Below are 24,136 nucleotides of genomic sequence, written 5' to 3'. Positions count from 1 at the left end.
TTCTGTGGGGTCAGTGGTTATATCCCCTTTGTCATTTTGTATTGTGTCTGTTTGATTCTTTTCTATTTTCTTCTTCATTAGTCTAGCTAGGGGTCTATATATTTTGTTAATTTTTTTCATGTCTCTATCTCCTTCAACTCTGCTCTGATTTTAGTTATTTCTTGTCTTCTGCTAGGTTTTGGATTCATTTGCTCTTACCTCTCTAGCTCTTTTAATTGTTATGTTAGGGTATTGATTTGAGATCATTCTAGCTTTCTGATGTGGGCATTTAGTGCTACAAATTTCCCTCTTAACACTGCTCTAGCTGTGTCCCAGAGATTCTGGTACATTGTCTCTTTGTTCTCATTGGTTTCAAACAACTTCTTGATTTCTGCCTTAATTTCATTATTTACCCAAGAGTCATTCAGGATCAGGTTGTTGAATTTCCATGTAATTATGTGGTTTTGAGTGAATTTCTTAATCCTGAGTTCTAATGTGATTGCACTGTGGTCTGAGAGACTGTTTGTTATGATTTCAGTTCTTTTGCACTTGCTGAGAAGTGTTTTACTTCCAATTATGTGGTCGATTTTAGAAGAAGTGCCATGTGACACTGAGAAGAATGTGTATTCTGTTGATTTGGGGTGGAGAGTTCTGTAGAAGTCTATTAGATCCACTTGATCCAGAGCTGAATTCAAGTCCTGAATATCCTTGTTAATTTTCTGTCTTGTTGATCTGTCCAATATTGACAATGGGGTGTTCAAGTCTCCCACTATTATTGTGTGGGAGTCTAAGTCCCTTTGTAGGTCTCTAAGAACTTGTTTTATGAATCTGGGTGCTCCTGTATTAGATGCATATAATAGCTCTTCTTGTTGAATTGTTCCTTCTTATGTAGTGCCCTTCTTTGTCTGTTTTTGATCTTTGTTGGTTTAAAGTCTGTCTTTTTTTTTTTTTTTTTTGGCCATGGGCAATGCACATGGTTTTCTTTTATTTATTTATTTATTTATTTATTTTTATTATACTTTAAGTTTTAGGGTACATGTGCACATTGTGCAGGTTAGTTACATAGGTATACATGTGCCATGCAGGTGTGCTGCACCCACTAACTCGTCATCTAGCATTAGGTATATCTCCCAATGCTATCCCTCCCCCCTCCCCCCACCCCACAACAGTCCCCAGAGTGTGATGTTCCCCTTCCTGTGTCCATGTGATCTCATTGTTCAATTCCCACCTATGAGTGAGAATATGCGGTGTTTGGTTTTTTGTTCTTGCGATAGTTTACTGAGAATGATGGTTTCCAATTTCATCCATGTCCCTACAAAGGACATGAACTCATCATTTTTTATGACTACATAGTATTCCATGGTATATATGTGCCACATTTTCTTAATCCAGTCTATCGTTGTTGGACATTTGGCTTGGTTCCAAGTCTTTGCTATTGTGAATAATGCTGCAATAAACATACGTGTGCATGTGTCTTTATAGCAGCATGATTTATAGTCCTTTGGGTATATACCCAGTAATGGGATGGCTGGGTCAAATGGTATTTCTAGTTCTAGATCCCTGAGGATTCGCCACACTGACTTCCACAATGGTTGAACTAGTTTACAGTCCCACCAACAGTGTAAAAGTGTTCCTATTTCTCCACATCCTCTCCAGCACCTGTTGTTTCCTGACTTTTTAATGATGGCCATTCTAACTGGTGTGAGATGGTATCTCATTGTGGTTTTGATTTGCATTTCTCTGATGGCCAGTGATGGTGAGCATTTTTTCATGTGTTTCTTGGCTGCATAAATGTCTTCTTTTGAGAAGTGTCTGTTCATGTCCTTCGCCCACTTTTTGATGGGGTTGTTTGTTTTTTCTTGCAAAAAAGAGCCCGCATCGCGAAGTCAATCCTAAGCCAAAAGAACAAAGCTGGAGGCATCACACTACCTGACTTCAAACTATACTACAAGGCTACAGTAACCAAAACAGCATGGTACTGGTACCAAAACAGAGATATAGATCAATGGAACAGAACAGAGCCCTCAGAAATAATGCCGCACATCTACAACTATCTGATCTTTGACAAACCTGACAAAAACAAGCAATGGGGAAAGGATTCCCTATTTAATAAATGGTGCTGGGAAAACTGGCTAGCCATATGTAGAAAGCTGAAACTGGATCCCTTCCTTGCACCTTATACAAAAATCAATTCAAGATGGATTAAAGACTTAAACGTTAGACCTAAAACCATAAAAACCCTAGAAAAAAACCTAGGCATTACCATTCAGGACATAGGCATGGGCAAGGACTTCATGTCTAAAACACCAAAAGCAATGGCAACAAAAGACAAAATTGACAAATGGGATCTAATTAAACTAAAGAGCTTCTGCACAGCAAAAGAAACTACCATCAGAGTGAACAGGCAACCTACAAAATGGGAGAAAATTTTCGCAACCTACTCATCTGACAAAGGGCTAATATCCAGAATCTACAATGAACTCAAACAAATTTACAAGATAAAGTCTGTCTTATCAGAGACTGGGATTGAAACCCCTGCTTCTTTTTTTGCTTTCTATTTGCTTGGAAAATTTCCCTCCATCCCTTTATTTTGAGCCTATGTGTGTCTTTGCATGTGAGATGGGTCTCTTCAATATAGCACACCAATGGGTCTTGAAGACTCTTTATCCAATTTGCCATTCTGTGTCTTTTAAGTGGGGCATTTAGCCCATTTACATGTAATGTTAGTATTGTTATGTGTGAATTTGTTCCTGTCATCACGATGCTATCTGGTTATTTTGCACACTAGTTGATGCAGTTTCTTCATAGTGTCATTGGTATTTATATTTTGGTGTGTTTTTGCAGTGGCTGGTACTGGTTTTTCCTTTCCATATTTAGTGCTTCTTTCAGGAGTTCTTGCAAAGCTGGCCTGGTGGTAACAAAATCCCTCAGCATTTGTTTGTCTGGAAAGGATTTTATTTCTCCTTCGCTTATGAAGCTTAGTTTGGCTGGTTATGAAATTCTGGGTTGAAAATTCTTTTCTTTAAGAATGTTGAATATTGGCCCCTAATCTCTTCTGGCTTGTAGAGTTTCTGCTGAGAGGTCTGTTAGTTTGAAGGGCTTCCCTTTGTGGGTGACCTGTGCCAAGACCAGCTCGGTTGGGGAGACCCTCACCCAATGGCGCTAGAGGAATTAAAGATACACACACAGAAATATAGCGTGTGAAGTGGGAAATCAGGGGGACTCACAGCCTTCAGAGCTGAGAGCCATGAACAGAGATTTACCCACATGTTTATTGACAGCAAGCCAGTGATAAGCATTATTTCTATAGATTATAGATTAACTAAAAGTATTCCTTACGGGAAACAAAGGGATGGGCCAAGACAAAGCGATGGGCTCTGGCTAGATATCTGCAGCAGGAGCATGCCCATAAGGCACAGATCACTCATGCTATTGTTTGTGGTTCAGGACCCCCTTTAAGCAGTTTTCCACCCTGGATGGGCCAGGGGTTCTGGTAAACCAACAACCTTCAGCGTGGGCATCATGGCCATCACGAACATGTCACAGTGCTGCAGAGACTTTGTTTATGGCCAGTTTGAGGGACAGTTTATGGCCAGATTTGGGGGCCTATCCCCAGCAGACCTGGCCTTTCTCTCTGGCTGCTTTTAATATTTTTTCCTTCATTTCGACCTTGGAGAATCTGATGATTATGTGTCTTGGGGTTGATCTTCTCGTGGAGTATCTTAGTGGTGTTCTCTGTATTTCCTGAATTTGCATGTTGGCCTGTCTTGCTAGGTTGGGGAAGTTCTCCTGGATAATATCCTGAACTGTGTTTTCCAGCTTGTTTCCATTCTCCCCATCTCCTTCGGTTACTCCAATTGTATATTTGGTCTTTTTACGAAGTCCCATATTTCTTGGAGGGTTTGTTCATTCCTTTTTATTTTTTCCTGTAGTCTTGTCTGCATGCCTTATTTCAGCAAGGTGGTCTTCAAACTCTAATATTCTTTCTTCTGCTTGGTCCATTTGGCTATTGATGCTTGTGTATGCTTTACAAAGTTCTTGTGCTGTGTTTTTCAGCTCCATCAGGTCATTTATGTTCCTCTCTAAGCTGGTTATTCTAGTTAGAAGCTCCTCTAACAGTTTATCAAGGTTCTCAGCTTTGTTGCATTGGTTAGAAAATGCTCCTTTGGCTCAGTGTAGTTTTTTGTTACCCATCTTTGGAAGCCTGCTTCTGTCAATTCGTCCATCTCATCCTCTGTCTAGTTCTGCACCCTTACTGGAAAGACATTGCTATCATTTGGAGGAAAGAGGCACTCTGGCTTTTTGGGCTTTCAAAATTTTTTCATTGATTCTTTTTCATCTTCATGAGTTTGTCAAGTTTTGATCTTTGAGGCTGCTGACCCTTGGATGGGGTTTTTTTGGGGGCTTTTTGTTGTTGTTGATGCTCTTTTTGCTATTTTCTGTTTGTTTGTTTTTTAGTGGTCAGGTCCCTCTTCTGTAGGGCTGCTGTGGTTTTCTGGGGGTTCACTTCAGTCCCTATTCATCTGGTTTGCTCCCATGCCTGGAGATGTCACTCAAGGAGGCTGGAGAACAGCAAATATGGGTGCCTGCTCCTTCTTTCGGTATCTCTGACCTCAAGGGGAACCAACCTGATGCCAGTAGGGTCACTCTTGTATAGGGTGTCTGACAACCCCTGTTGGAGGGTCTCATCTAGTTGGGTGGCATGGGGAATGGGGCCCATTTAATGAAGCACTTTGACTATCCCTTGGTGGAGGGGGTGTGCTTTGCTGGAGGGAAACCCACTCATCTGGGCTGCCCAGATTCCTCAGAACTACCAGGAGGAAAGATTAAGTCTGCTGGTCCACAGACACTGCAGCCACGCCTCCTGCTAGGGGCTCAGGCCCAGGGGGTTCTGGGTTCTGTCCCTGAGCCTCTGGCTGGAGTTATTGGAGTTCCTGCAGGGAAGCCCCACCAAGTGAGGAAGGAACAGTCAGGGTCAGGCCTGAAGTGGCACTCGGGCAGCAGTCTGCCACAGCCAGTGTGTTGGGCTGTGGGGGACACATCTTGGGACAAAGCCATCCAGCCTCCCTGGCTCCAACAGGGGAAAAGTGTGGCCTGGAGCAATAGAGATAGATGCTGCCCTTCCCCCACCCAGGGAGCTTAACATGTTAGGCAGTTGTGAGTCCCAGTGCTGGCTGCTGCCCCTCCCCAAGGAGCTCAACTGGCTTAGACAGCAGGCAACTGCAGCTGTGGTGCTGGTCTCCCCTTACCCTAGGAGAGCTCAGTAGACTTAAGCAGATTCCAGCTAAGAGGCTGTTGAGAATCTGTGTGGCTCCAGAGTTGGGATGCTAAGGCCTGGTGGTGTGGGTTTGTGAGTGGGAGCTTCCAATCTATGGGTTGCAGTTCTGTGGAAAAAGCATGGTTTCCCCGCCTGGTTAGCAGGCTCACTCACCGCCTCCCTTGGCTGGGCAGGGGATCTCCCCTGCCCTGTGTGGCTCTCAGGTGGCCTGCTGCACCACACTGCTCTTCCTTCCTCTCCGTGGATCATGCCAGCCACCTAGTCAGTTCTGATGAGAGAACCTGGATACCCTGGTTGCCAGTGAAGGATTCACAGTCTTATTATGGTTCTTTTCAATGGGAGCCTCTAATTGCTGCTATTTCTATTCTGCCATCTTGGCCCCATCCCCTCTCTGTTTTCTTTGAGCAGTGTTTCATTGTTCTCATTGTAGAGATCTTTCACTTCCCTGGTTAGCCATATTCGTAGGTACTTTATTCTTTTTGAGACTATTGTGAATGTTATTGCATTCTTGATTTGTCTCTCAACTTGGATGCTGTTGATGTATAGAAATGCTACTGATTCTTGTACATTGATTTTGTATACTGGAACTTTGCTGAAGCTGTTTTTCAGACCTAGGAGCTTTCAGGCAGAGCCTATGGGGTTGTCTGGATATTGAGTCATATAATCTGCAAACAGAGATAGTTTGAGCTCCTCTCTTCTGATTTGGATGCCTTTTATTTCTTTCTCTTGCCTAATTGCTCTGGCAAGGACTTCCAGTGCTATGTTGAATAGGAGTGGTGAGACTGAGCATCCGTATCTTATTCCAGTTCTCAAGGCATATGCTTCCAGCTTTTGCCCATTTAGTATGATGTTGGCTGTGGGTTTGTTATAGATGGCTCTTGCTATTTTGAATTATGTTACCTCAATGGCATTTGCTGAGGGTTTTTAACATGAAGGGATGTTGAACTTTACTGAAAGCCTTTTTTTACATCTATTGCAATGATCATGTGGTTTTTGTCTTTAGGTCTGTTTGTGTGATGAATTACATTTATTGATTTGTGTATGTTGAACCAACCTTGCATCCCAGGGATAAAGCCTACTTGATTGTAGTAGATAAGCTTTCTGATGTGCTGCTGGATTTGGTTTGCTAATATTTTGTTGAGGATTTTTGCATCGAAGTTCATCAAGTAAATTGGCCTGAGCTTTCTGTTTTTGTTGTGTCTTTGCTAGGTTTGGTACCAGGATGATGCTGGCCTCATAAAATGAATTACGGAGGAGTTCTTCCTCCTTAATTTTTTCGAATAGTTTCAGTAGGAATAGTACCGGAATACATCCGGTAGAATTTGGCTGTGAATCTCTCTGGTCTTGGGATTTTTCTGGTTGGTAGACTTTGTACTAATGATTTAATTTTGGACCTTGTTATTGGTCTGTTCAGGCATTCAATTTCTTCCTGGTTCAATCTTGGGAAGTTTTATGTTTCCAGGAATTTATCCAGTGCTCAGCTCCCAACTTCTGCACTGTGTGTTCTAACTGTGGGGGACTTGTATCGGGCACTGACTTTGTTCTCTGGTTCCTCGAGATTAGGAGTCCACTCATTGGGACTCCTAAGTGCATTGGGAAGGCCTAAGTGCTCCCAGACTTCTGGCCACTACACTCTGATGGGTGGTGTCAGCCAAAGCATTTCATAGTATAGTGGCAGTGGGATCCATCCTTGTTTGCCTGTGCCAGTAGTGGCAGCAGTGGCAGCACAGCAGGGTGCATGCTTGTTGGCTATGGCCGGGTGCTAGAGGGTGCTGGGGTGCCTGCCTCCATGCAGCCATTTACCACAGTGGTAGAGGTAGCATGGCTCGGGGGGTGTGAAGCCCCTGCTGGTGACTGTACATATGATCCTGCTGATGTTGGTGTCAGCATGGGGGCATGGCACTGGCAGGCACAGGTCTGTGTGAGCATTCTTACACCACAGGCAGGAGTGGTCACTCAGGGTGGAGGAGGGTTCACTGTTCTTTGTGCTTAGTTTCACTCCCATGGCAGTGTGGGCACAAGTTCAGGGCTGGCTGACTCTGTGCCCACCAAGGTGCCATCTGCAATGGCAGTTCAGTGGAGGCAGGAGTGGGCAGTGTGCACTCCCGCTGCAGCACTGGTAAGGAAGGGTGCATGGTCACATGCGTGCTGGTGGGGCAAGAAAGGCAAAACCCATCCACACACACATCCACCAGCAAAGCAATGTCAGGGACTGCCGTGGGCCTGGGGGAAGTTGCAGTGTGGAAAGGGAGCAGGTGGGCTGGTGTGTGGTTATGGAGGCCGCTCTGCTGGAGCTTTCTGCTGGTCAGGCATAGTGTGCCAGCACAGGAGCTATGATGTAAGCCCCCAGGGCACCCAAGGCTGCCCTGCAAGCAGGCATGGCCAGGCTGGGGCCCCAGGAGAGGCCAGCAGACCAAGCATGCTTAGGTTGGACTGACCCAGTCTGATGGGCAAGACTGCCCTGCAGAGTTCAGGTGAACAGTTCCCCTAGGGCTAAAGTCTCCTATGGGACCACGTCGAGCCTCGGGAGATGGGCATCCCTGGTCATGCTCTACTAGAGACACTCCTGCACAAAACCCTCTGGGCTTCACATCAGCTGGCTTGCTGTCAGCACCACTTCTCTAAACAGCTCTCCCTGCCAATTTGAGTGTCCATGGTGGTTGAGGTGTCTCTCCTGCCAGAATTCCAGAGGCAGAGGCCCATGGTGAGAGCATGTTGTTCCTTGCCAGTTCAACTCATCCATTCCCCCATAGTTGTTGGGGACCAGGAACAAATCCCATTGTGCAACAGCCCCATGCAGGGTTCCCAGCTTCCTCCCTCTTCAGCCCAGCTTCTGTGTCTCCCTCTGTCCACGCTCGGTGCCTTCCCTCTGATCTGTAAGGAGTGCTCCAGTTGTCTTGGTCCCTCAGTGGCAGCTGTTCCACCTGGCTGCAGCTTTTTGACCATCTTGCCCAGTATTAAGGTGCAATTTTCTTTGCATGTGAAATGAGACCCATCTCACTGAGACTCCTAGTGCTGTGTGTGTGTTACTGGTGGTTACTATTATTTCCATAGGATACATCCTCCAACCTGCTGACGTCCATTCTCATTCACTCTGCCTCCTCTCCGGTGACCTGAATCCCATGCCCCTGAACCCATTCTGGCATTTTACTCTGGCAGGAATTGCCACTCTCTGCTAGGTCATTCCCATCCACATCAAACAAGTACTATAATACCTCCCAGCTTTAAGAAAAATTACCTGTCCTTGACCCTGCTTTTTTCTCCTTCTATAGCATCATTTATCTGCTTCTTGTTGCAGTAAAACTACTCAAAAAAAAAAAAAGTCTGTATTCACTGTCTTCACTTCCTCTTTTTTCATTTCCTCTTGAGATCACCCAAACAAGCTTTGATCCTCACCACTTCACAAAACTAGTCTTGTTAAGATCACCAGGGGCATCCCTGCTGCAAATCCAATGGCTCAGTCTTTGTCCTCTTCTGATCGGCCTCCTGCAGCATTTGGCACTATTCACTCCCTGCTCCTTGCAGCCTGTTCGTCATTTGGCTTCTAGGACACCATTCTTCTGGTTTTCTGCATACCTCATTTCCTAGCTTTGTCTCTTCCAGGTCTCTAAATTACCACCTTCCTCAGAGCACAACCCTCTTTTCTAATTACATTCACCTCCCAAGAAATCTCTTCCACTTTCATACTTTAAGTGGCATCTATCTGTTGTCAGTTCCTGTGAACTCCAGGATTGTACATCCAACTACCCACTCAACATCTCTACATCTCGCTTTCTCTTACACCCCACATCCAATCCTTCAGCAAATCCTGTTGGCTATATCTTCAAATTTATTCAACTTCTCACCTCCCTTCACTAACTAGCCCCAGCCATAATGATCTCTCTCCTTGACTACCACACTAGATTTCCTAACTGTTCCCACATCTATACTTGTCGCCCCGTAGTGAATTGCTACATGGCAGCAAGAGTTATCTTTAAAATGTAAATCCTATTATATCATTCTCCTGCTCAAAACTCTCCAATAGCTTCCCATAAAATTCTAAAGGTCTACAAGGCCCCACATGATCTGACCCCTAATTCTGTCTTTAACCTCATGTCCTCACACTCCCTCTCTATCACTGCTCCAACCCCACTGGTCAACTTGCTATTCTTGGAGCATGCTGAGAGTGTTCCCAGCAGGGCCTCTACCCTTGCTATTCCCTGTGCTGGACTCCTTCTCCCAGAGAGTAGTGAGCCTGTTGCAATAGTTTTCTATTCTTGCAGTCATTTTAGAAATTACCACATATTTAGGAGCTTAAAACAACACCCATTCATTGTCTCACATTTCCACAGGTCAGAAGTCCACCACTGTGGCTGGAGCATTCCACTCCTAGGTATATTTCCAATAGGTATATTTCCAATAGAACACATACATGAGAGTACCAAGAATGTGTACAAGGATGTTCAGAGAGCCCGCTTCATGATACCCTCATATGGGAAAGAGCCCTAACTAATAATAATCAACAGTAGAATGAATAAATAAGTGCTGCATATTTTTTAGATGGAATGCTAGGCAACAAAAGGAGTGAACAAATTATAGCCACAGACAATGATGTGGATAAATCTAAACAACATAATTTTGAGTGAAAGAAGTCAAAAATCTAAAATGTGTGATTCCATTTAGTTAAGTGAGTTCAAAACACAATGAAACTATAATATTTAGGGATAAGGCATATGTGACAAACTATAAAGGAACAAAAGGATTAGTCACAGCCCAAGTCAGGATGGTTTCCTTTGTGGAGAAGGATGAGATAGGGATGGGAGGGGATTCTGAACATTCTCTTCTTGATCTTGGTGGTGGTCACACAGGGCTCCACTTTATGGAAACTTATTTAGCCATATAATTTTGATTTATGTGGGGTTTTTTGGTATATGTTATAACACATAGAGAAAAAGATATATGTACCTGGAAATATAGGTTTAGAGGAAACTGTTCTGTGTCTAGAATTGAAGGCACATTGTGGGTTTTATTCGGTGGGATAGGAAACTGTTGAAGTGCTTGTTTGCTAGGCAGGCAGGGGATCTTTTTGCCAAAACATTAACAAAAATCCAAATAAATGAGAAATTTTCCTATAATTCTACCATTTTCACTTTTGAGTACTTCTTAAAAAATTTTTACCATCCTTGCTAGATGAGTGGATAAAACAGGATATGGCTTTAATTTTCAATACTTAAAAAAAGATATAGGTCAATGTTTCATGTCACTAACCAGACTTCATAATAATTTTTATTGACTTTATAATGTTCATTTGAGTGGATTTACCTTAATTTACTTAACCATTCTCTTATTATTGCTTTAAATCCATTCTGACATTTCATTATTATAGGCAATACCTCATAAGCATCATATCCCCATTGAATGACTGCCTCAGAATACATTATCAGAATATCATTTTAAGGTCAAAGATTATGAATATTTTAATGAATATTGATACTTGCAAATTACTTTCCAAAAGAATTTTTTCTAGTTCATATTGCCAGCCAGTATGCATGAGCAGATTCATTCATTTAGTCATTCAACAAATATTTAATGAGCACCTATTGTATTCCAGGACTACCTCTGCTGTCAGAGAGTTCAATGTCAAGTAAGGAAGACACACAAGCAAAAATAAACTATGATTGGGGGCCAAGGGAAGATCCCCCAGCAGATCAGGCCCACACAGCAGATTAGCTGTGAAATGTATGTGGCTGTGTTTTAATAGATGTGAAAGTTTATTGACAGTTTTTGAGCAGTGTTTGATATGAAAAGAGCAATGCTTCAGAAAACTTAATTTGGCCATCAGTTGTAGGAGAGATTGGTTGTGAGAGTGGCTGGTGCCAGGGAGAAGGGTGTGAAACTTTGGGGAAAAGGGGAATGAGGGTTCCTGAACCAGAGAATAACTAGGAAAAGAAGAGCAGCAGAGAGATGAAAGTGACTGTAACACTGTTTAACAAGCTAGGAGATAATGTATAAGCCATACAAAATGTTATAGTACAAACACAAATTATGACTAGACCATTAGGGTTGACAATTCCACACTGCAGATGGCTGATTGACTTTGGGGTCTCATTGTGACATTTGTCAGCTCTACTCAGTGCCATGCACAACCTGATGGTTAGAAAATAATGTGGCCCAATTAGTGTGACTGTGGGAATCTTAATGTCTATATTCCTAATTTTCTGTGTATTTAAAAATATGCCCTAAATGATACTTGAAGGTAGTTTTTGCATCTTGTATATACTGTGATTTTCCCAGGATGTCACCAGCCTTATACAATAATAGACTCTGACTGTCTGATACATTTGCTCTTGCAACATCGTCACAATTTATTGCTGATAATGAATACAAGTGGCATCAAAATGCTCCCCAACAGCTTTTACCAGCCCTCTTCATAAAGCGAGGAGGCCATAAATCAGGCAGATGTTAAACATCCGAGTCGAAGCTGCATCTCTCGGCCTGCGCCCAAAGCCTCTTGGCTAGCACTGATGTGTGGCTGGGAACGGTTTATGCTTGTCTTCCCCGCCAGAGCATATGGGACAGCACTAACTGAGAATTACAGACTGGGGATCCTGAAATCTCACAAAATTAATGAACTGTAATGTTTTTACAGAGATGGGGGAAATAGAAGAATTATAACTTAGGAAAATGGCTTGGTTTAGCAACCCATAAGCTGCTGTCTGTTCTGCTGCTTCTTATGTGCAGTGGATGTTGAGGTCAGTATCTAGACAAATGCTGCCCCAGCACTGCGGGGGCCGTGTGTCATTGCTAAAAGCATTCAAACCAACAAAATGAGATTTTGAATGTTCAGGAGATGTTGACTTGACTTAAATAATTTAAGGTCTTGTAAAACCAGGAACAAGCCCTGAAAAACTAAAATCTACATAAAAGAAACTTAGCTGTTCATATTTTCTTCTGTTCCCATTGGCTGCCCATTAAATTTTCTGATCCTTCTCCACCTATCTTCATGTACTTTTTGATTTCCCTGCTCTTTTTAGTGATTTTCTTTCTAATCTAAAAGCCAACATTTATTTTCTCTGTATGCACCTCCTGGAACATTGTGAACTCTGTCAAAATCTTTCAGAACAATACATTTATCATTTCTTAAGAACTTACTATGTCCCAGGCACTGTGTTGATTCCTTACATGTATTATTTCTATAAGGTTATTACCATCTTTCACTGGAGACAGTGGAAACTCAGGCAGGTTAAATATTGTCCAAGGTCACAAAATGGCAGTAGCTTAACTGGTATCAGAATCTGTATCTGACTATCTCTAAAACTTATTTTTCTTTCCATTCTGGCTTCTACCTCCCAGATCTAAAACTTAGCAAAATAATCTAAACCCAGTTTTTCCCCTGAAGAATTTTATAAAGTTTGATATTTTATCAAATTTTACTGCAGATTGCACATTGTCACGGGCTCCTGCGCCCAGGAGGGGTTAATGCCTTGCTCGGCTTCCAGCGGCAGCACTCCTGTACTTAGAAGTCTGGCTGAAGTTTTGCAGAGAGTAAGGAAAATCCCATTTGCTCCAGGCTGCAGACTCTGAGCAGTTTGGCTGCTGAGTCTGGGTCCTGTCCTGGAGCTGAAAAATATCACTAACCATGTCCTGTTTGGCAGCTAAATCTTGCCACCATCATGCCTGTCACTGGCGCATCTCACATGCCGCAGGCTGCCTCCTGAAGAAGAATTGCCTTGCCAGGTGGCTATTTAGGCCTGAACCACTGCTGCATATATCACCCAGGGAAATCAGGTCAAGCCAAGAGTGAATTCATTGCATGTATTGAGGAGTGATTTCACCAGATAAAATACATAATGTGTCTTTGTTGATCTAGCAGTCACCAAGGCGACCTTGCTGAGAATGGTCTGGTCTGGTCAGGAAAAGGAAGGGCTTCAGAGAGAGGAGTTAGGGAACCACCACTGTCACTGGCAAGTTCACAGCAGGAAAAACCCTAAAACCATGTTGCATAAAAAAGTTTTCATCTTTTTATTACAGCTTTGAAATGCACTCAAAGTTAGAGAAAGTAGTAAAATGAAGTCAGGTCAGACTCAACAGTTATTAAGATTTTGTTACATTTGCCTCATTTATCCCTAAAAACCCACTTTTTGGGGGTGAGAAGTAGGATTTCCACTTCAGGCCTTGGGTCTGCCACAGTAGAGGAATAGCAAGAGTTGAACTCAAGCTCCCTATTGTTTTTATGAGTAAACTGATAACCATTTATTTGTTTAAAAGCATTTACTGAGTGCCTACTATATGCCAGGCCTGAGCACTAAAAATGACAAAAAAGAAAAAGGCAGCATGCTTTATTGGAAAGATCTTTGGCTCTGCCACCTGCTACGTGCTCAGCAAATGGCCATGAACAATCTTCATAGTCATGGAACTATAATTACTATAATACTATCAGGATAAGATCCTGCCCATAAGGGGCTTTCAACCTTACTGGGGGAGACAGACCTTCAAAATAATAGGTACAACAAGGTCATTAATATTGGGATAAAATTTTCTATGGGGCACAGTGGGGAAAAATAACAAGAGGTTGAGTTGTATCTGAGTGGTAATTGAACTGAGCCTGGACAGACACAGTAGGTGCCTCCAGGTGGAGGCTTGAGTGTGGGTGGAATGGCAATCCAGGCAGATGGAAGATCCCCAGCAAAGGCACAGTGGTGTAACCCTTATGGGGAGCTCATCACACTTCAAATAGGTACATGACTGAACTGGTGGGTAGCAGGGGCCACGTCAGAAAGAATCATTTATGCTTCGAACTTTATCCTGTAAACAGTGGGGACTAACGATGACAGGAGTCACAGGATTCAGTCTGGAAGCTGTACATGATGGTGGGCTTAAAAGACTGGAGGTGGGGAAGCTTGGTAGTAGGTGTTAGTTCAGATGAGATATGATAAAGACCTGTGCTAAGACAGTAGCTTTTGGGGGCAAAGAAAGAGACTAGATAGGAGAAACGTTGGTGCCAACATCAATAGAACTTAGTGATTCACTAGATCTTTGAAGAGGCAGAGGCCAGAGGTACCTTGAGAAAGAAGAAGGAGTCAGGCTGGCTTGAGGGTCCAGCTTTGATGTAATTCACAAGGGGAGCAAGTCTCAGGCTCTGGTTACAGGCAGGATTGATCAGAAGGCACTTGATCACACACAATGATGTATTGTCCTTATGGTTCTCATTATATTTCATTTATATATATCATTATATTTCAGCTTTTATAATAGGCCTCTCTGGAACTTTATGAGCATATAATATTTATTTAACAGTTTTTTCAATAATTACTAGGTTCTGCTATTCTAGGCACTGTGAATACTAATGAACCTCATTAAAGCAGGGACCCCCATGATCTAATTTCAAAACAGGATTATGATTAACGAAAAACATAGTCCATCAACTGAAAAGAAATTTGCAAGTTTTTTTATAATTACTATTTTTGGATATGTTGAAAGGACTCACAGTCCTGAGAAACAGTTCTCTTTTTAATCTTTTTCTCTTCCATCAATTTTTCTCATACACTGCAAATACTCCCCCACATTTCTTCAGAACCACTCCTGTTAAGCCTTCTCCCTGCACTGGCTCTGATCCCTCTTATTCTATCCTTTCTCCTTCTCTAGATTCTGTGCTATGAAAGGCCAAAGGACCAGAGGCCAAGAGCAGGCAGAAATTGATCAGACAGACAAAGCCAGATCCCTCTTTAATGAGCAATGAGAGAGAACAGTCTGAAAATATATACAATTATACTTTGGGTTTCATTACACAGAGATGAATAAGCCATCTGTGATGATGGACACCTCGCTCCCCAGTGATGTGTATATTATAATCATTTTATGTTTATTTTTGTTGTAGGCAACTTTCATCTTGTGGATGGCAATGCCAACATTATAATGAGCCAGGAAATCTTGCTTATTGGAAGAGGGGTTGAGGGCAGCTGGTGTTAGAGGAACTGCCTCTGCCAGGAAGCTGGGACTATCTGTTCTCCTTCTCCAAATTCACACTTCAGGCTGCTTTTGGTTGATGTTTTAGGGAGATGTTTTGGGACTGGCTCTTACAAGGGTAAGAGAATAATAGTAAGGCAGCCAGGGCTGAGCCAGAAGTTTCCTTCAGCTTTGGGAGGTCTCCTTGTTGTTGGTGACCTCTGACTGTTCTCTGGCCTGCTGGCTGCTCCTGCCTGGCCCCTTTAGCATTTCCAATCTCTGATTTTGCCTGACCCCTGACTTTGCCTAGTCACTTGCCTATTCATTTGCTCCAGTATCTCCAGGGCCTGCCAATAGGTCTTAATTTTGGATGCTGTTTGCTATCTGGCCTTCAACCCCACTGCTGCTGTGCTCCTGCATTTCGAAGGGCTCCACTGAGCAGTCCTTAGGGTCCTAAGCACTCAGACAGATGCACCCTTGGGACCTACTGCCAGGGGTGTACCTGCCTGACTGCTTAGGACCAGAGAGAATTTAGCAGCAGGATGTGATGAGCCAATTAAGGACATGCCAAAGAAAGGGATTGAAATGACCAAGTTGGGTCAAAAGAGAAGGTAACGTAGGAGAAACTCTATATAGTTATTAAACTTGGTGGCAAATTGGAGTTACCTAGGGAGTTTAACAAAAGAAAAAGATGATTGGGCCCCAAACCAGTTAAATTTAAATATTCAGGATTAGAGTCTGTAAAGGCCAGTCTTCAAGGCCCCCAATGTTTCTTCCCCCTGATATTCTCATCCTTTTAGGATTTTATCCCACCGAGTGTGGGTAGAATTTAGTGATTTGTTTCTAGTAGAATAAGATGGAAGTGAAGATATGTGACTTGGAAACTATGTCATAAAAGGCAGAGTGGCATTGCTTTGGAGAAAGCAGAATGTCATGTCATGAGCAGCCTGGTGGAGAGGACCACATGGTGAGAAACCTTGGCCAAGAGCCAATGAATGAGTGAGATAGAGGTAAAATATAGCCTCCCACCCAGTCAAGCCTCAGGTGACTGCAGCCCCAGCTGACATCTTGATTACAAGCATCATGAGAAACTCTTAGAACTACTTGGCTAAACTGCTATGATATTTCTGATCCACAGAAACTATGACATAATAAGTGTATGTTTCTTAAGCCACTAAGCTTTGGAGTGATTTGTTACACAGCAATAGCTAATTGATACAGGGCTCAAACATCTGCATTTTTCACAGGTGTCCCAGGTGATTCTAAAGTATAGCCAGAGTTGAGAACCCACTGGAATCAAGGATTGAATAAGAGCAGGAACCTAGGAGCTCACTGGGAGCTGTGGAATGAAACAAATGTCATGTGTCAGTAACCGTGCTATATATTTATATATGTTATCACTTGCTGAAGTCACAGCACCTTCTATAGGTTATGTGGTATCCTCCCTATTTTACAGATGAAGAAACTGAGACTTGGCAAAATTACCCATTAGGAAGAGTTGAAACCCAGGTCTAACCTTATTCAGAAGCCTGAGTTTCCTCTGCTGTTTCTGATGCAGCATCCCCAATCCCCTGTGAGATATCTTGGACCAAAGACAGAGGTCTGACTCCTGCTAAGCCAGGAGCAGTAATTTGCCTGCATGTCAGTTTACCTGGATTTACCTTCTGCTCCAGTGGCTGCTGAGAGCTTGCCAGAAGGAGTGCTGATTACATGCTCACCAGGGATGTAATGTGCATCAGCATCTACCACTCAATATACATTGCTGGGGAAGCCTGAGGCAAGAGCACTTTTGGAGAGAAGAGGCCAAGCCAGACTGTGCAGTCCTGACTGCATGATCCTAGTGGGGCCTCTTTCTTCATCCCTTGGAGAAGATTTGTGGGCCTGAGGTCCTGAGCTCCTCTCTCGGACCATTTTACGCCACCATTTAACTATGATTATTAAATTTGAAGCCCTTTATGACTTCACGCAATGTACTAAAATGGTCCATGTGCTAGGGATACCTGGGCTTCCAACAGACACTGCCTAAATCTATGTCCGTCTCCAACCCTAGGGAGAAAATCTGCCTTGAATTAAAGATGGTTCTGAAATGAAGTTTAGAGAACAACTAGCCATAGAAAAAGTGAGAAAGCACGTCTCCTTCAGTTGGAACTTTATAGGAGATTTTAAACAAAATCATTGTCATCCAAGCTGCATAGTGTTCATCAGGCTTCAGCTGCAAAAACCAGTCCTAAAAGAAATACATTATCATAATTGAATAATCTTTAATTACTGATACCAAAATGAAAAACAGCAAAACAAAACCCAAATCCAGCTCTTAATTTATGTTTAGTGAGGATTACTTACAGTTAATATCTTGTTGAAATAGCTCAGTAAATTTAATTACTCAGCAGTGGTGTCCCATAAATCTGAAAGTCAATAGCTAAGTCAATTAGCTGCTCTAGTCTGACTCACATTATCTTCACCTTCTATGGTGGCTTCTGGATAAGTGTCTTTAGTGACCCGAAGCTGTTTTGTCATAGTGCTGAAGTACATGGAGATACTCCTGGGGCTTTGAAAAGTAGGGATAGTCATAGGGAGATATCGCATTCCTCTGATGACCATCCATCACTATAGGACAGATGGTAATGAAGCAAGGCACACCCGAGCCACCAGAGGCATGGGACTTGATGCAAAGTGGAAATCAGTGAGGTGCAAACACTACACCCATGAGGTCAAGGCAACATTCACTCACTGCTCCAATTTTGTCTCTGCCCTTCAAGTCTGGATACGACTTTAAAATATGTTTGCAATAAAGGTAAGAGTATGACATTTACAAGGTAAAAAAATTTTAATATGGAAAAATATGAATAAGAAAATAAAATTGCCTGTAATCCACAGATAATGCTCCATAGATAACTACTTCTAATATTAATAGTTTGGTGTTTTCTGGTCTTTTTTAACAAACACACATATTTTTAAAGTCTGCATAGTTTCCTTTCTTGATTTTTAATTTATAATTATGTCATGAACATTTCCTCTTGCCATTTAAAATTCATTTAATGGATGGTCAGTATTCTGTTGTTAGGCTGAGTCACAAGTTAATTTATCCATGTTGTATTATTGGACATACAAGTTGTTTTCAATTTTTCTTTATATAAACACTATTTCTAGAAGTGTTCTATATAAATATTTGTACTTGAACTTTTCCCTGATAATTTTCTTAGAATAAATTCCAAGAAGTGGACTTTCTGGGCCAGAGGATTGCACATTTTTAGATCCCTTTAGTCATGCTGTTAAAATCACTACACCTGTAGATACAGGACTGCCTTGTTTGGTTGTACAGTTTGGACACTGTGCAAAGGTACCTAGGTGAGAGGATGAATTAGGGCTGAAATTCACTCAGCAGTTCCCTTGCCCAGCCTTGCTCCCTGCAAGTGCGACACCACAGAGAAAGAAAGAAATGCTTTGAAAGAAAAAAATGCTTGCCTGAAAGCTCCACCAGATTGTCATACAATACCACCCCACCTGCCCAGAAGGGGTTTGTCTTTCCACCTTGTGAGCCTAAATAGACATATTTTTGTAAATGGTACATAGGCACTGTATAAGTTAGCTGGAGGCTGGCTCAGCAGTATAATTTTTTAAAATTGAGAAATTGAATGGCACAAATTGATATCTCATTAAAATTTACACAGGATGTCTCTTTCAGTTGTTTGGATTGCCAAAGCCCTCCTTCAAACCACATCCACTGTTGTGTTGCATCTTCATGTCAAAGTGCCTTCAACCACTGTTCTCTGGATCACAAAGTTCTCCAAACTGGGCATTCAGCCTTATCAGAATCACCACTGTCCTGATCTAGCAATGTATGTGTTTCTTAGCAACCTTCTCCATGAGTCCAAGCTGGGTTTGCTATAAAGGTAATGTAGCTTATGCTTCTAGGCCCTTCCCAAGGCCCTAGATCTAATTTGGTATTAGTAATTTTTTAAAGAAGAGTCATCCAAATTGTATAATCTTCAAATCCTGCAAAACACAATTCACTCCTGCCTGGGAGCTACCCCTCTCAATTATTCCTGGTTCTAAATTTCATTTGAGTTACTATTCGCACTAACTGAGGTCTTTAGAAGCCGTGGATACAGGAAACTGCTATTTTAAAACATTTTTTTCAGCCTACTCAGGCCTTTTATTACCTACTCAATACTTTCTCAGTTATTGCCTCAGGATTACAATCTCTTCTGTCCATCACGATTACTTAAAAATATATAATTTTAAAATATGTTTTTTATAACTTTTGGCTTGCTTGTCCCTTGACTGCCAGCTCAACTCCAGTAATCCTCTGCCTCACATTCCTGTCCATGTGCATGATACTCTTGACGGATCCCCAAACCGTCTCTGGGTAACAAAGTCATCAGTGCCTCCTGATTATATTCATGCTGACTTTGAGCCTCTTGGCAACCACAGATAACCCTCGGGGCTACTTAAATATATGCACATTGCTAGACAATTTTTTTTGTAATACATCTGTTCACATTTCAACAGTGCTAAAGAATCTAATCTTGCTTTGTAACCATAATCAGGGATGCTGAATTTAGCAGTAAGTAATTTAGTCAAACTGCCTCGTGTTACATCTTGTCTTTGTCCCTCTCTAGCTGGGGCAAATTACTTAACCTTTATGATTTTCACTTCTGTAAAATAAGAATGATAATAATAATACCTACCTCATAGAGTTTTCTGAAAAATAATAATACATATTAACTATTTAGAATAGAGCTTATAACTTAGGCAGTTATTGTAATAATTATAATGGCTTTTAAAGCAGCACTGGTTAGAATTAGCATTTTGGAAGAGAATAAGTAAATTAACATGAAGTCTGTTTTGTACATTATTATGTCCCTGATGCCTAGAACAGTGCCTGGCATTTAATAGTTATGCAATAGATGTTGGTGCTTAAATGAGTGAAAGAATGAAGCCTAGATCCAGAATTTGCAAACTTTGAATTGAAGGGCTACAAAGAAACTGACATTTGGTTTGAGAGACTGAAGCAGGAGATGGAGGATGCAGTGGTTTATGATTTAATCAGAGATTGTCAAAAACTTCAAGTGGAGACAATCAATAACTAAGACATGATTTACTTAAAGGAATCTGGCTGTTTCCTCTAGACCCAAGAAACAACTACTGCGCGGTCCATGGTGCCAGTTTAACTGGCAAGCAATCTTTGTGCTGAAACCCAGCAGTTGGAGAAGGTGGGAAGGAGTGGAGGAAGAAGGGATAATCATCTAGGGTGATGTTCTCGAGGGGCGTTAGCAACAGAGGGCCTGCCTAGAAACAGGGCTTCTGAATCTCGAACCCACAGAATCTGGGTCCACAGATGGGTGGGGGAGTGTGGTCTGTGAACTCCCTTAAAATTATATCCAGGGCTTGGGGAATATCTGAGTATGTACATATGTGCATTATTCTGGGAATCCCAGTACTGTTGACAATTTTCAAATCGTTCCAAGACCCAGAAAGGATTAAGAATCATTTGATGTCTGCTTAAAATCAGGAAGCTACAGGGAGGTCGTGGAGGGTTCAGGGTGGAAGACAAAGCAGCAATATTCCGTGACATCAGGAAGCTACAGGGAGGTCGTGGAGGGTTCAGGGTGGAAGACAAAGCAGCAACATTCTGTGATATCTTCTATCACTCTGCCTCTCAGGCAGGAAGGAACAGCTGTTTCTCAGACGGAGCTGTGCTATTCTCTCCAGTGTGGCCCCTTTGGGTGCTCACTAAACATTAGCTGGTCTTGGCCTCCTTGTTGAGCCATCCATTTGATGCTTGAGCATCCATTTGATGCTTGGCTTGTGTGGGAGCAGGCAACGTCCATACCCTAAAGGCACTGAGTCAGAAGACAAAGAAGAATGTACAAGGTAAGCATCGAGGACTGGAGGAAAGAATGGGTCAATGTCGATGCTCATCTCCTGTCTTACTGAGGGCTGCCCACATTCTTCTTCCCTTTGGTTGTTTCACCATAGGAGATCTGGGAAGAAAAGCTTCAGGCAAAGACATTGACTTTTAGGAAGTTGTTTTCTAGATGAACAGCTGCTGACTTTGATGCTAGAGTTATAAACTCTCCCCTGGTCTTCAGGAAACACTGGAGTCTTCCTGACTTTGCCAGCCAAGGGCTGGGTGGAGATGAAGTAGTCACTTCAGGGCAGACAGATCGCATTTGGCTTTCAAAAGCTGTAAATAGAAAATGTATTTTTACAGAATAAGCCCCTGTAGGTCTAGCCTAACTTTAGGGTCCTTTACATTCAACAGGCTCATCCGTTGGGTATTGTCTTAGAGTCTCTCTGAGGTTTGTTAACACAGCAGGCAGACTGGACCCCAGCAGTTGTCCTGGGCGTTCAGCCTCTGCTACGTGCCACCTTCTACCATGGCCTATTTGAGGTCACCACCTCACCTTGCCCTTGAAATGTAGGGAGGTGGGGCTTACTTTGAAACTGAAGGTGAACACGCTACTCATTTGAGTTTGAGAGCTTTGGAATACTTGAAATAACTATTTTCTTTTCCACTATTACTTTTTAAAAGTTATTTTAAAAAAATAACTATCAGACATGAGTGACTAAAGATCTCATAAGGCTGATTGTCCTACACATCAAGAGGTCATGCTGATTCCCATCTTGTTGGTTTTACCTAAATACCACCCCCAGCCTCCAAGTGAGCACATTGTTTATGTCAGGGACTTTAGGTTACATGACTTTTTTGCTGCCATCCTGCCCCAAGCGTCATACCTTGTTTCTCAATAAAGAACATGAGTCTGATGATGATCCCTGGGGTGTTGACTTCCAATATTAACAATAATAAGATATGCTGTGAAGATGAAGAGAGGGGAAGAAGGGACACTCACACAGGGTTCTGGGCCTGGTGGTTCATGCCTGTAGACCCAGCTACTCAGGATGCTGAGGCAGGAGGATCCCTTGAGTCCAGCAGTTCAAGGCCAACCGGGGCAACATAGTGAGACCCTGTCTCTTAAAAAAAAAATTTTTTTTCACCCCAGAATTCATACAGGTTAAAAGAGCATTTCTTAAAAAGAAAAACAAAAAACACAATGAAACAAAACAAAACAAAACAGGGTGCTATTTTTTAATGTGTCTTCAGTCAGCAGAAAATTTTTGTCAAAATTGTGTTGAGCATGCACAACTCATGACGTAGTAAAAGCTCAACCCTATCATTATCAGTTTTTGGGTGATTTAAATTTATCCCCTGCCCCTAGAAAATGTTTGGTAAATAATAGATGGTCCTATGGTCATTTTGAGTCTCAACACACAATCTCAATTCAGTAAATAGAATCAATCCAGTCCATGACATTAATCAATGTCTCAGTCTTCATTCAGAGGAGAGACATGGCCTTCTTTTTAGTGGGCTGAGGCCAATAATTGGCAGCTGCCTGCCTTTAAGGTTCTACTCTTTCTCTTACTTACCTTCTTGCAGACTCCCAGACTCCTATGTTCTATCCTGCAAGGGCTTGAAGGGGCAGAAAAGAGGAGAGGTAAGGGGAAAGAAAAGCTCTGACTTGGCTGAGCAGCTTTTGCTCTTGGTGGAGAGTGGTTAAAACTCATTCTTTCTCTCCTGGGATATGCAAATACACTTGTCACTAGCGATTTCCCACATGCAAGTCTTGGACTATAAGGGATGCTGTCTATTTCCTAGGCAAGCTGTTTCCCTTGTACCCATGGCTCCCTGGTGGCCCACCAGCCGAATGCTGGAGCTGACTTACAATACAATCAGCTCACAAAAGCTGACTGTGCATGTCCATCCCAACTCCAGAAAGACTTCAGACAGGTGGCTGGAAATTGGCCACGAGGGAGTACTTACACCCAAGAAATTGGCGAATGCAAAAAATTAGATCCTTTTTTTTTTCTTTCTGGAGAGCTGGTTCTTAAACATTTACCAGCACATCGCTGAGTCCACCCCATCCTGGCTCATGCTTTTGGAGTCCCACTGCTCTCCAAGGCCAGTCTTCATGGGCAGGATTTAACCAGCTCTGGCCCAGCTTTCTCTCCCTCCTATGTCTACAGGAAAGCCATCTTTTGTCTTACCAAGCTCTGTGAGGACTATAGGCAGATCCCAAGGTAACAGTGGCAGCTACTTTCTCCAAAGAATCTCTTCATCACATTTTCTGCCCTCTTCACACTTTGATTGTTTTTTAATAGCCTTTATCTGGCAGGGAAAAAGGGGCAAGTATCATGGAACCAGTTAAACTGGTCATTTCCTTTGGAAACTGCATCTGGGGAGGCTGTCTCACACTCATTTTGATATTTGATGTATATGGACTTTGTTTTAATTCCTCTTATTCATCCATGTGTCATTCTGGGCCAGGTTATCATTCTGGGGCTTTCAAAATACTGGGGAAGCAAGCATTGTTCCATGTCATGACAATTAGTATTTGTGCTGTCCAATATGGTAGTCACTGCACTCCTGTGGTTAAATGTAAGTTTAAATTTAAAAAAAGTAAGTAAAATTTAGTTCCTTAGTTGTACTAGCCACATTTCAAGTGCTTAGTAGCCATATGTGGCTACTGGATTTTTATTGGACAGAAGATTTCCAACACTGCAAAAAGTTGTATTGGACAGTGCTGATTTAAATGGACTTCCCCATGAGAAGTTTAAAATGGCAAGGATATGATATGATAATGAAGGAGAGTCCTAATTCAGAATAAGTGCCAGTGCATATTAAGATCCTTAAAGTCTAGTTTGTACAGGCTACACAGCATTTCATAACTAAGATTCCACTGTCAAGCACCAGAGAGGGACAAGAGACTGACGTTGCACCATCTTATAGCCTTTGGCTGCAGCACCACAGGAAATGAACAGATTCCTTGGCAAATGTCATGAACATTTGCAAATTTTGATATGTATACTCTCGACTTTGGCACTTGCTTTTAAAATATGGCTGTCTGTTTGACAATGTCATCCTTCAACTGTTTTAGTCTGCCTGGAGGTGAA

General features: G+C 42.3%; 1 long non-coding RNA gene across 1 annotated transcript in view; it reads left to right on the top strand.

The window, feature by feature from the left end:
• LOC129526787 (uncharacterized) overlaps nucleotides 1-16,499 on the top strand; it is a 28,630-nt gene extending 12,131 nt beyond the window's left edge. The window contains exon 3 of the long non-coding RNA XR_008671531.1: nucleotides 16,429-16,499. This is a non-coding gene — a long non-coding RNA (uncharacterized lncRNA). The remainder of the gene's footprint in view (nucleotides 1-16,428) is intronic.
• The last annotated feature ends 7,637 nt before the right edge of the window (nucleotides 16,500-24,136 follow it).

Source organism: Gorilla gorilla, chromosome 15, assembly GCF_029281585.2.
Source record: "Gorilla gorilla gorilla isolate KB3781 chromosome 15, NHGRI_mGorGor1-v2.1_pri, whole genome shotgun sequence".
NCBI lineage: Eukaryota > Metazoa > Chordata > Mammalia > Primates > Hominidae > Gorilla > Gorilla gorilla.
The sequence above is the reverse complement of the archived record's forward strand: the minus strand, read 5'-3'. Positions and strand labels throughout refer to the sequence as shown.